Raw genomic sequence first — 13,016 nt, forward strand, 5'->3', positions numbered from 1 at the left:
ACTACCCCCGCACTCCTCTTCCTCCCCCAGTGGGCACCTGATAGCTTTTAATGCAGGTGTGGGGAATCTTTGTCCTTCCAAAGTTGCTAAACCCTTAGTCCCATTAGCCCTAGCAAGCATGGCCAATGGGCAGGTGTGGTAGGACTGCAGTTCAGCAACCTTGGGAGGGCACCAAGATAAAAGAAAGATACTGAAGGGTGCATCTGCAAGCAGACTGCCTGGCAGAGCTCTTGGAACGAAGAATGTGGCCCAAGAGCTCAGACTCCATTGCGTTGGACAATTTTCCTGGCCGACTAGTTTGAAAGTTAAAGTTTTTAACAGAGGTTCAGGACATATTCAAAGCTGTAATCTGTAGCATTCTCATAAGTGAAAGCAGACTTTTAAAAGAGAAACATAATGCAAACCTCCAATTAGATCAAGTGCTAAACTGCCTACTCTAGATGAGGTTGCACTTTCCCTGAAGGAGCAGGTTTGCAGTTTGGGGGTGCTTCTGAATGCAACTGTCACTGGAGCTACAAGTGCCTTCTCCCAAGTATGATTTGTTTGACAGTTATGGCCATTCGTAGATTTATAGAATCCAGATCAGGAAAACCTTGGCACCGGAGTTCCTTATCTTTAAACCAGATTTGTGTGGGATGTAAGCATCGAAAACGCCTATGTAAAGGGTTAATTACAAGAACTGCAGAACTCTGTGATGTTGTACACTCTGTGTCCGTTATAGAGTTGGTACAGTTATGGCAGTTAGCGGAACAGTCTCAGCTGACCAGCAGATATGTTCCATTGTGCTGCTGTCTGCCTCAGAGGTAGATTCAGGTGGAAAGCCGGGTTGATCTGTCAAAGTCATAATAAATAACAAGATGCAAGATGGAAAAATCTTTTTTAATAATTCCAGTGGCACCTTTAAGATCAACTAAATATAAGCTTTCAAGTTATGAGCTTTCATGTTTAATCTAATTAGATGTTAAATGTTAGGATGTTAGATGTTCTAGCAAATTAAGTATCATCTACCTACATTGTGAGGGACGCGGGTGGCGCTGTGGGTTAAACCACAGAGCTTAGGGTTTGCCGATCAGAAGTTCAGCAGTTCGAATCCCCGCGACAGGGTGAGCTCCCATTGCTCGGTCCCTGCTCCTGCCAACCTAGCAGTTCAAAAGCACGTCAAAGTGCAAGTAGATAAAAAGGTACCGCTCCGGCGGGAGGGTAAACGGCGTTTCCGTGCGCTGCTCTGGTTCGCCAGAAGCAGCTTAGTCATGTTGGCCGCATGACCCGGAAGCTGTATGCCGGCTCCCTCGGCCAATAAAGCGAGATGAGCGCTGCAACCCCAGAGTCGGTCACGACTGGACCTAATGGTCAGGGGTCCCTTTACCTTTACCTACATTGTGTATTTTAATCTACAAGTGCAAGTACACTAAGTAAAAGTCGTATGTTATTTGAACTTTAAAAGAGAGTGATTTGCATCATTTTTATAGGAGAGAAAAGAGAACTACCGTATTTTTCGCTCTATAAGACGCACCAGACCATAAGAGTCACCTAGTTTTTGGATGAGGAAAACAAGAAAAAAAATATTCTGAATCTCAGAAGCCAGAACAGCAAGAGGGATGGCTACGCAGCAAAAGCAGCAATCCCTCTTGCTGTTCTGCCTCCTGTGATAGCTGCGCAGCCTGCATTCGCTCCATAAGACGCACACACATTTCCCCTTACTTTTTAGGAGGGAAAAAGTGAGTCTTATAGAGCAAAAAATACGGTAATTAAAGAATCAAAGAACCCAGGGCTGTCTTCCACATACTCTGCAAATGGGAACTACAGTGTAATTCCCACAATTTGGACTGGACGCAGCTTTCAAATAGAGGGCTGTCCTCTGTAAAATGAGGAGCGTGGCCACTTTGCACAGGTTCCCCACTTGAGTTTTAAAGGACAACATATCTGATAATCATCAAGCTCTGTTCACACACAATAACATGGTAGAAGAATAAACACTGAAGACAGCACCACACATTACACACTCATGACTTATTCAATTTGTTTTTGAATAACTGCTTTTATGCAGCCTCTCATAACAGAAGTTCCCTGGATGTTGCACAAAGCGACCCTTCCAGGCAAAGTATATAAAACAACAGAAATGACAACTAAATTAATTTTTTAAAACTGAAACAATTAAAAAGCTATGGATTAGATCAAACTAGGTTATATAACAGACCTGCTGAAAATAGTGGGCTTACTCTGAGCACAGCTAATGTTGGATAGCACCCTACATTTCTTTCTGCATTTCTATAGGGTTATTTAAAAACTTATCTTTATTATGAAATTGCCTCTTAGGAGAAAAGCTTTAACCCAGTGAGCTTCAGGGTCAAACTGGCAGAACCATGAAATGTGTACAGCAAGACTTTATGTTCCCAGACTACTGCGCTCATAATAACAAGATAACATTCAACGCACAGTTGTGTCAAATGGAAGCTTTTAGTGAAGAATTAGACATAACATCCTCATTGGCGCAATAATAATAATAATATAGGAAAATTCCAGCATGTTAATATCCAAGTTTGGGGCAAGTATTCTTTGGTGATAGAACCCCAGCAGAGATTTAATGTCACAAAATAGTGTTATAGACAGTATAAACTTAGAAATTAATAAATGCTAGGATTTTGGTTATTTGTGGTATGAAGGGACAACGCAAGCTGCAAAGAAATTCCTGGGCTGGTTTATGCAAACCAACCTGGCTGGCTGGAGGAAGAGCAGACCTGTTAGCATTACAAAAATGTGTTGATAGGCCATAGAAGGATCCTTTGGCCTGGGGAGTCAGATGCCACAAACGTTGCCAGGGTAACTGTGTGTTTGAGGGCACGGGAAAAGGTAGTTTGAAGCAAATGCTTCTAGGCAGGAGGAGGCGGCAGGAAGGCTGGGAACCATCTTTGAGGGAAACAGCCTGAAGGTTACTTGTGCTGCTGCAGCTTCTGGAAACGTGCATGCTTTACGATCTAGACTTCCTCCATGCAAACCTCTTCACCTGCTGAGCTTCTCAGGTAGACTAGGGTCAGCAGAAGTTTGATTACCTAGTTCCTCCCAAAGTAAGGGGAAGTGGACATCTAAGCCTGGCAGAACAGCTTAGTCTATGCTATTTCCCTCTTCCTGCATTAATTAGAAAGCAGGTTGGTTATATGAAGCTGGTTTTCCCATAATCCGCACAAACTTTCCTCCTTAAAAGGATACCATAGCCCCTTGCCTCTGGAGCAGAGCCTCAGATAATGGTCTGGGCAGGTTCCTTTGGGAGCAGAGTTCAGATAAAGGAAAAAATACGGTAAAAGGTAAAGTCAGATCTCAGACGGTTAAGTCCAGTTAAAGGTGACTATGGGGTGCGGCGCTTATCTCGCTTTTCAAGCCAAAGGAGCCGGCGTTTGCCCACAGACAGCTTTCCAGGTCATGTGGCCAGTATGACTAAACCGCTTTTGATGCAAGGGGACACCGTGACAGAAGCCAGAGCACATGGAAATGTTGTTTGCCTTCCTGCTGCAGATTTATCTGGTGTGATTTGGAACTGCTAAGTTGGCAGTAGTTGGGACAGAGCAATGGGAGCTCACCCCATTGCACAAATTCGAACTGCCAACCTTCCAATCGGCAAGATACCCGATATATGGATACCTGGGGCTAAGGAATCTATAGTTTGTGCAGCACAAGGAAAGGCAGAATCCTAAAAGGGAGCTTCCTTATAAGAAGGTCCTCTTTGCCATCGCTTATCGCCACTTGGTAGGTTCGTCGAATTGAGCTCTAACCCATGTCTGGTCCGATTCAGAATCAGAATCAATTTTCTGCCACCGGCACTCTAGCTGTCTCAGCAATTGTTTCATTGCCCTCAGCTCTGGGGAAAATCATGGGGCTGTCTGGACTCCATGCAGTCGGAGAAGGCGCTTCAGAGCCAGCCCTGGTTAACTCTGCATTCTAGCAGGCCACCAGGGAATCATCTGAAAGGCCATCAACACGGGATAAAACACCCCCTACCACTTTTTGGAAACCATTTAGATCCATGAAGTGGCGGAGGCAGACCATCCAAATCGGTCCCACCTCCCTGCAGAAGGGAAGGGTTGTTGAGAAGTCCAGTTGCACCAGGAAGTGATCCGACCATGGCACCTCTCTTGTTTCATTTTACTTACTGTTGAATCACCCACGTCCACAGAAGTGAACACCAGGTCTAAGGCATGTCCGCGACTATGAGTTGGGCCAAACTTATTCAGGGACAACCCCATGAAGGCCATGCTTTCCACAAAGTCCTGAGTGCCCCTTGTAAAGTCATGTCGGCATAGGTGTTAAAATCCCCTAGGACAGGGATGTCCAACCGGTCAACCACAATCAACAGGTCGATCCCCTCTTGATAGAAGTTGACCGCAGGCTCTATTTCCTCCACAGGGGAGAATGAGACCTGGCCCTGCCCCCTCACTCTGTCCATTATTTGCGCACAATTTCAAGAACAGAAGACGGCGGGATTAAGCATGTTCTCCTTCATAGAGAACACGTGTTGCGGTGGGATCTGAACAGGCCACCCCTCTTTTGCTGGGCGGGTTAGTATGGATGACCATCCGCAGTGATTGGGTGGTTGGGTTACTGGGCAAATTTTGGTGTTGCCATTTAGGGGGATGGACCAAAGGTTATAAAATCAAGTCACGCAGCACTGACTGGGCTATTTTGCTGTGTGCATCGGATGACCTAGAGCACTTGGACCATCTGGAGGACAGTGGAGCGGTCTGGTTACATTTCTTTATTTTCCCCTTCTTTTTAATCCTCTCTAGTTCCTTAATTAATTCTCCCTGTACCTGTGAGCGCTGCCTGTGTGTAATCCTCCTTGGCTTGCCTTTCCCAATAGAGAGAGAGCCCCCATTAGGGGCTTTCTTTTGCAAAAATGTTTTCCCCATTTTGCCAGTTTGTTAATTGTGGGGCTAGTCAGGGCTGTTCCCAGCTTAGCTGGAATCACTTTCGTTTATGGTATCCCCAAAGGTTGGCTTTATTTTGGGTGCGTGCAGTGCTGTTAGCTGAATTTTAATCTAGCCTTGGGCGGGAGCACTATTTTGAGCTTCCTTTAATATTGCAATAAGACAAATATTCTTAGGAGCAGATGCAGGGAGGCCTTCACGGCCTGCACATAACATCCAAGCCTAAGCTTGCTACAGTTAGCGGTACAGTAAATTGTTAAGTCTCTGTGACACGTGACATCTGCTTGCAGGCTCAGTTGTTTGTTTGTTTTTTAAATGATATTTATTGAAGTTTTTTTTTAAGAAAAAACACATATAGACACAAAAAACAGTAAAAACATAAACAAACAAACAAACAAATCAAAAACAGGTATAAATTCAAACCATAATTTCTAATCCTAATTTCACCGACCTCCTCACACCTCCCCCTTCTGTATTCTAATCTCATTTATCTTATCAGCAAATCCATTCCCACATTTCCCATAATTTTTATTAATTCTGTTCTTTTTCCTTAAATCAATTCCCCTGTAAACCCCTAATTTTTAAACCTATATCTTTTTAGCCTTCATTAATTTTATGGTGGACTTGCCGATCGAATTAATTTTTTAATTTAAATTAATTAATTGCCGATTAATTTTGTGGACTTGCCGATCGAAAGGTCGGCGGTTCGAATCCCTGCGGCGGGGTGCGCTCCCGCTGCTCGGTCCCAGCGCCTGCCAACCTAGCAGTTCGAAAGCACCTCCGGGTGCAAGTAGATAAATAGGGACCGCTTACCAGCGGGAAGGTAAACGGCGTTTCCGTGTGCGGCTCTGGCTCGCCAGAGCAGCGATGTCACGCTGGCCACGTGACCCGGAAGTGTCTCTGGACAGCGCTGGCCCCTGGCCTCTTAAGTGAGATGGGCGCACAACCCCAGAGTCTGTCAAGACTGGCCCGTACGGGCAGGGGTACCTTTACCTTTACCTTAATTTTATGGTATTTATTAAGATAGTCTTTAAACTTCTTCCAATCTTCTTCCACTGTCTCTTTGTCCTGATCTCGGATTCTGCCCGTCATCTCTGCCAGCCCCATATATTCTGTCATCTTCATCTGCCATTCTTCCAGAGTGGGTAGATCTGGTGTCTTCCAATACTTTGCGATAAGGATCCTTGCTGCTGTAGTGGCATACATAAAAAAAAGTTCTGTCCTTCTTTGACACCACGTGGCTTACCATACCCAGGAGAAAGGCTTCTGGTTTCTTCAGGAAAGTATATTTAAATACCTTTTTCATTTCGTTATATATCATTTCCCAGAAAGCCTTAATCCTTGGGCATGATATACTAATGTATATCTGAGGCAGACAGAGGGAGCCAGAGGCTCTCTGTGCCTCCAATGATTATGAGCGCTCTGTGATTGCTCTTGAACTATGCTGCTTCTGAATAAGTTTATTTTCTTCTAGTTTGTTTTGCTCTGTTAGTGGCAACCGCCATTCTAGAGACGAGCCATTGTGGTTTGTGGCTAGAGTGCAGGACTAAGGACCTGGGAGACAGGGTTCATATCCCCCCCTTAGCCATTGTTATAACAAAATAAAACAAAACAAGCTTCTCCTTTTGGACTACGGTGGTACTTCTGGCTACGTACTTAATTCGTTCCAGAGGTCCGTTCTTAACCTGAAACTGTTCTTAACCTGAAGCACCACTTTAGCTAATGGGGCCTCCCGCTGCTGCTGTGCTGCCGCCGCATGATTTCTGTTCTCATCCTGAAGCAAATTTCTGGGTTAGCAGAGTCTGTAACCTGAAGCGTATGTAACCTGAAGCGTATGTAACCTGAGGTACCACTGTATTCTGTTGCTGGGTAAAGGTAAAGGGACCCCTGACCTTTAGGTCCAGTCGTGACCGAGACTGGAGTTGCAGCGCTCATCTCGCTTTATTGGTCGAGGGAGCCGGCGTACAGCTTCCGGATCATGTGGCCAGCATGACTAAGCCGCTTCTGGTGAACCAGAGCAGCGCACAGAAACGCCGTTTACCCTCCCGCCAGAGCGGTACCTATTGATCTACTTGCACTTTGACATGCTTTTGAACTGCTAGGTTGGCAGGGGCAGGGACCGAGCAACGGGAGCTCACTCTGTCGCGGGAATTCGAACCGCCGACCTTCTGATCGGCAAGTCCTAGGCTCTGTGGTTTAACCCACAGCGCCACCTGCATTGTTGGGTAGTTCGGTCCATTTGTGATATTGCTCTCAAAAAAGAACTTTGAGTTTTCCCCATTGTAGTGGCAGCACACATCTGGACTGAGGAGTTAAGGGACCGTTGGGTCTGTCTTGGTCTGATAACCAGGCAGTGGTGAGCGTCCTGGCAAAACGGTTCTCATGCTCCGACAGAGTCTCCACCCCTTTTATGTGCTTTCCAGCTGCACTGCTTAAGGTTTAATATTGTGTTTCTGCTCTCTTTATTACGGGATCATCTAATGTTTTCGCTGACGCTCTATCCCATTTTTTCAGTTGGAGAGCTTCAGATCCCGGGCGCTGGACACCCAGCTATTGCCGGATTTTTCTGGAGCTCCTGTGGCACATTGGCAACAATTAATAATTACGGGGAGTAGTAGCTTACATTTCCCCTTCCGCTTTTAGGTCTTATGAGAAGGCCTGGACTGATTTCTTAGTGTTAGCTGGCAGTCCTTGGCCATTCAGAGGAACTTGCCCCCATCCTCTGAGCATGTCCTGCAGTACTTGGCCCAGCTGCTGCAGATCGGATGAACTGCTAAGGCTATCAGAATTCAGTCCACTACAATGTCTGTGTTATGTACTGAGTTGAATAGGATCCAAAATGCATTAGTCTGATTGGTACTAGAACAATAGGATCCAAAATGCAGCAGTCTGATTGGTCCTAGAACAATAGGATTCAGAATTCAGCAGTCGGATTGGTCCTAGAACAATGCAGCAATATGATTGGTCTGCAGGAGCCACCCAATCTGGCTCCAGATGGAAGTGAATCCACAACCGGAGAATTCCGGAATTAGCCAGTCACATGCAGCCCATTGTGTAAATAATGTATATAAAGCAGATACTTTGAGGGGACATTCATTCCTCCTCACCACTATGAGCTGAATAAAGAGCATGAAATCCACTCTCGACTCTGAGTATATTTCAGTCTGCTATAGTAAAGCTTTAATTTTTCAGAGACCCTTGTAAAAAAGGGTCATGTGCGGGGCCTTGGAAGGTTGGAATAGGCTCCAACCTTCACAGGACAGCAGGCGGAAGCCAGTCAATTTTTGACCTATGCAGTATCCACAACAAGTTAAGACTTGTCTGCTGGTTCAAGATCAAGGCGAGACTTCTTTCAGTATTCCATTGTAATTTTGGTGTACTGAGGGTTGGGAAAATTTGTGTTGGACCCAACACGAGGCTGAGAATCTGGAGGCTTATTTCCTCAGGACTTTTCCTTATCTGCTTTGGAGCTTGTTATAAGTGTCTGGAGCTCTAAGTCAGACCTAGTGAGCAGGGTTGCCACCATCAGGCTTCCAGTCACAGGTGAGGTGGGCCCTTGCCCTGTTATTTGGATACCGGAAATATTTGGCTTTTCGTTCCCCTGGGGGCTGGCTTGATCCTAGTGCACGAAAATGGGTTCCCGTTAGACAGGCTCACGTTATGCGCCAGTTATTGCAGCCTGTGGCTTGCCTACCGCTGAACACGCCTCATTCCTTCCAAATAGGTGCTGCTGCAAAGGCTGCGCGCTGGGGCCTGTCAGTAGACAGGATTGTGCATATGGGTCATCGGAAGTCTGATGCTGACAAATGTTACATCAGGAAGCATCATCAATGATGCCTGTGCTGATGCCTGTCTGTTATTTCCTTTTTTCATAGGAGCAGCTGTGCTCATTTGGATTGTCGGCCACAGCATCATGCACTGAGCTGGCAAGCACCCTGAGGAGTCTGGACTGGGGGCGCCATCTCGGCCTTCCTGCCCATGTGAATGTATCCCGGATGTTCAGATGGGGAATGCTTTGGGAGGAGTTCCTTCCTTTGGTGTGGTTGAGTGTGACCTATGTAGGTCCCCCCTGCAGCACATGTGGTGCAGCAGGGCGAAAATGATTTTCTGTCTTCCCCCGGCATTTAAGTTTGAGCCCCACATGCATGAGGACTTGGATGAGTTGATGGCAGCTCTCCCTGGATTTAAAATATTTTGGTCGCAATTGCTTCAGTGACATGCGTGGTGCGGTAGCCACGGCCCACCTGCCACCGAGAGGGCCAGAAAGCGTGTGGATAGCGCAGTGGCCATGAAGGTCCTTGCTTTGGGAGGTGTGGTTGTCTGCCATGCAGTGCAGGAAGCACACTAATAGTGCTGTGGCTAAGAGGGTTTATTCCTGGGGTGGGTGTGTGTGCTTAATTTTGCACCCTGACATTAGCATCAAGCTTCTTCTTTTTACAGGGATGATGGAGTGCACCTCTCTCCAGCTGGTTATGACATTTGGTTTACTGCCGTGTCGTTGGGGTTGAGGAATTGGGTGCAGTTGTGAATGGTTTGGCGGTGAGCGTGAGGGCTCGATTGGCGGTTAGGCATTGGTTAAAAAATTGGTTGGTGGAGGGGTAGGTGCCTGCCCTCCAATGCTGCTGCGGAAAGGGAATTCCGTTAAAGGAATCCAGGGGCTTGCCATTCTTTTGTCCGTACCCCTGAATGGGGCTTAGGGCTGCGCAAGCCTCCGGGAGCATGCGGGGGGGGGGGGGATGAGGGTCTGGTGCCCGGCTCCATTCTCTCCCCATTATTGTTTTCCCTCACTGGCTTTCGCTGGAATCCGGAAGTCAGTTCTGTCCCTGGGCGTGGGGACAGATAGTCATAACCAATGCCTAAGCAACCACTCACATTTATGTATTTTAATAAAGTTGTGGCCAAAATTATGCCAAAAACCTTAAACAAAAAATATGTGTGAATTGTGAATTATTTAGGGCTGGCTTGGGGGACCTCGACACGCAACTTCTTGTTTAGCGATCCATGTTGCGTTCCCTCCCAAAAGTGGCAGAAGTATTTGCTCGCCCCTCTACAAAAAGCTCAAAAACTTTGGGTGTCCCCCCCCCCCAATGGGTAGATCACTGCTAGTTTTTTTTCCTGGGAGTAGATTGCAGTCTCTTGGAAGTTGGGTGTTCCTGCCCTAGGACAACCAAACTAGGTGTCACCAGGAGAACATCTGCCACGACCTGAAGCAGCTTGGGCAGGGAATCCTTGGTGCAGCAGGGAAGTCAGTACCTGAAAAGGAATCCTGTACTGCCCCTATTGCCCAGCGTCCAGAACATGCACTCAGAAAACTGGGTCTTTCCAATAGGATGCCTGGTGCAAGCTACCGACTTCCTAAAAATAACTGCAACACCCCCCTCCCCTCCCATATGATCTCGGTTGCTGTGTGTAAGAGAAACCTGGCAAGAATAGGCACATCTGCTTCATCCAGCCAAGTTGCTGTTACACATGCCAGGTCAAGTCCTATATCCATGATCAAGTCGTGGATGACAGCGGTCTTGTGAATCATTGACCTGGCATTGCACAGCAGCACTCTAAGGTCATGTGGGTCTCCCTTGTTGGTTCCAGTATCTTTCTGGTCAAGACCAGACCCAGAGGCAAGGATAGTCTTCAAACAATGACTAAACCTGCCTCCTTGGTAATGTCATGATGTGGTCTTAGCGTAACTCCTCCTCCTACCTGTGATCACTGAGATCGGGTGTCTCGGTGCATCCCCCCCGTGGAACCTGGCCCAGCCATTCATTATACCATTTCCATTCCTTTATAATAAGCTTGTTATCCTGATTTCTTATTCTTCTGGTAAGTTTCACCATTTTTGCATAGTCCATGCGTTTTTGTAACCAATCTTTCATTCATTCCTTCATCTTTCCATTTTTGGGCAAATAACATTCTTGCACCTGTGGTTTCATACATAAATAAATTTCTATACTATCTATACCGTACCTATAATTCCCAAAAGAAAAGCTTCTGTTTTTTTAAAACAAATGTTAACTTAAACATCTTTTTTCCATTCATTATATATCATTTCCCAGTACATTTTTACCTTATTGCAAGATGACCACATATGATAAAAGGTGCCTTCTTTACGTTTCCAACACTTGTTTGATTTTGATTTATACATTTCTGCCAATCTAGTAGGTGTTAGATTCCATCTATATAACATTTTCATAGAGTTTCCCCTCACACTATAATGTGCAGTAAATTTTATATCCATATTCCACAGTCGATTCTATGCATCCATTTCAGTGTTATGACCTATATCTTGTCCAATGTATTGTTGAAGATTATACCATATTGGCCCAAATATAAGCTGCACCCAAATATAAGCCGCACCTTTAAAATGAGGGGGGCAGAGAAAAAAATACTCACTGCTCCTGGCTGCATACTCGCTCTCTCCCTTCCCGGCCTTGGGGGAGAGGACGGGGGACTACGCCGGGGGGGGGGGATGTGCTTTGCTCCTGGAGCTGCTTGCCCCATGCTCCTGGCTGCATACCATAAGGTCGCTAATATAAGCTGCACAATTGGAAAGAGACCTGTTGGAAGGTAAAGTTAAAATGTTGATCAAAACGTATAATATATTATTGGAATGGGAAACAAAGGATGAACAAGTACTGTATTGGCCTGAATATAAGCCTCACTTTTTCTCCACGTTCCAACCGTGAAAAGTTAAAGTGAGGCTTATATTTGCGACCTTATGGTATGCAAGCCCAGGAGCTGCAAATGTATTTTTGCCATGTGTTGAAGCAATCCATATTGCTAATCACCGGTATTGATTGAAAGAGAAATAACATTTTTGGTAATATATTTGTTATTATAGTTGATGCTCTTCCCACCAATGAAGGTTTCATCCTGCCCCATACTTGCAAATTTCTTTTAATAATTGTCAGGGACGCAGCGGGAGCGCAGGGAGGGGAGGAGATGGAGAGCGAGGGGGAGCAATCCGAGGGCAGCGTAGGAGAAGATGACAGTAGCCCGAGAGATTCCATGAGCCTCTCCAGCGAATCGGAAGATTCACAGAAGGGGGCACCGGTGGCCAGCGCAAGGGGGGCCCCAAGGGGACACCCCAGAAGCAAGGGGCCAGCGGGGACTCCCAGAGCAGCAGTTGGAAATCAGGACCAGCTTCCCCACCAGAGCGTAGTGGGGGGGAGGAGTCCCAGGTATCGGGGCCAGCGTATTCACCACCAGCGAGAGAAGATGAGTCAGGATTGACCACGCCTCCATCGGAGAGCGGGGGAACGGTCAAGAGGAAGGTTGCCGGTTGGGCGCGCGCGCCAAGTTCAAATGTACAGGCGAGCGGCACAGCAGGTAGCCCGGATAGGGAGCCAGGTCCTAAAGCCCGCCTGAAGGAGGGGCAAGAATCAGGGGGGTCAGCGTCAGAAGAGTCGAGAAAGGATGAAACCCCAGCGGGCAGGAGGGCCCAGAGGAGGAAGGAGCTAAGGAAGAGGTGGAGCAAGGCTAGAGTCTTAAACTGGTGTGGAAGGGGAGGAGATTCAGACGGAGCTTCGCCGGTCTAGGGTTTAAGACGTAGAGCTGCACGCTGCGGCTTTGAAATGGAAACTGAACGTCAATAAAGACTTTTGTACATAACTACAGCCGGGCGTTGGTCCTCTGTGAGCTGGGACCTAGGGGCGGCTTTGACAAAAATCTTCACAAGTTTTTAAATAATTATCTTTGAACAAGTTTGTATTACTTTCTGTTAACCATACACCTAAATATTAAATATTTCTTTCAGTCTTTAAGCCTGATACATCTTGTTATTTATTTTTACTCCCACCATTCATATTTTTGATCAAGAGTTTGGTTTGGTCTTTATTTATTTTAAGTCCTGCTACTTCACCAAATGGCTGAATATCAGTTCAAATTTTGCAGATCCACAAAGGATGCATCTACACACTATACTAAAACAATCAGCCTGCCATGGAGATCTGAAGGCAGCCCTGGATCAGGTGGTTTTTAATGTCTGAGGTTTTACTATGTTTATATATATACTGTAAGCCGCCCAGATTGGCTGGGGAAACACAGCCAAATGGGTCTGGTATAAATAATAAAAGTAGTAGTAGTAGTATATTATCTTTA

This window comes from Podarcis gaigeae (genome assembly GCF_964106915.1).
Source record: "Podarcis gaigeae genome assembly, chromosome: Z".
In the NCBI taxonomy this organism is placed as follows: Eukaryota; Metazoa; Chordata; class Lepidosauria; order Squamata; family Lacertidae; genus Podarcis; species Podarcis gaigeae.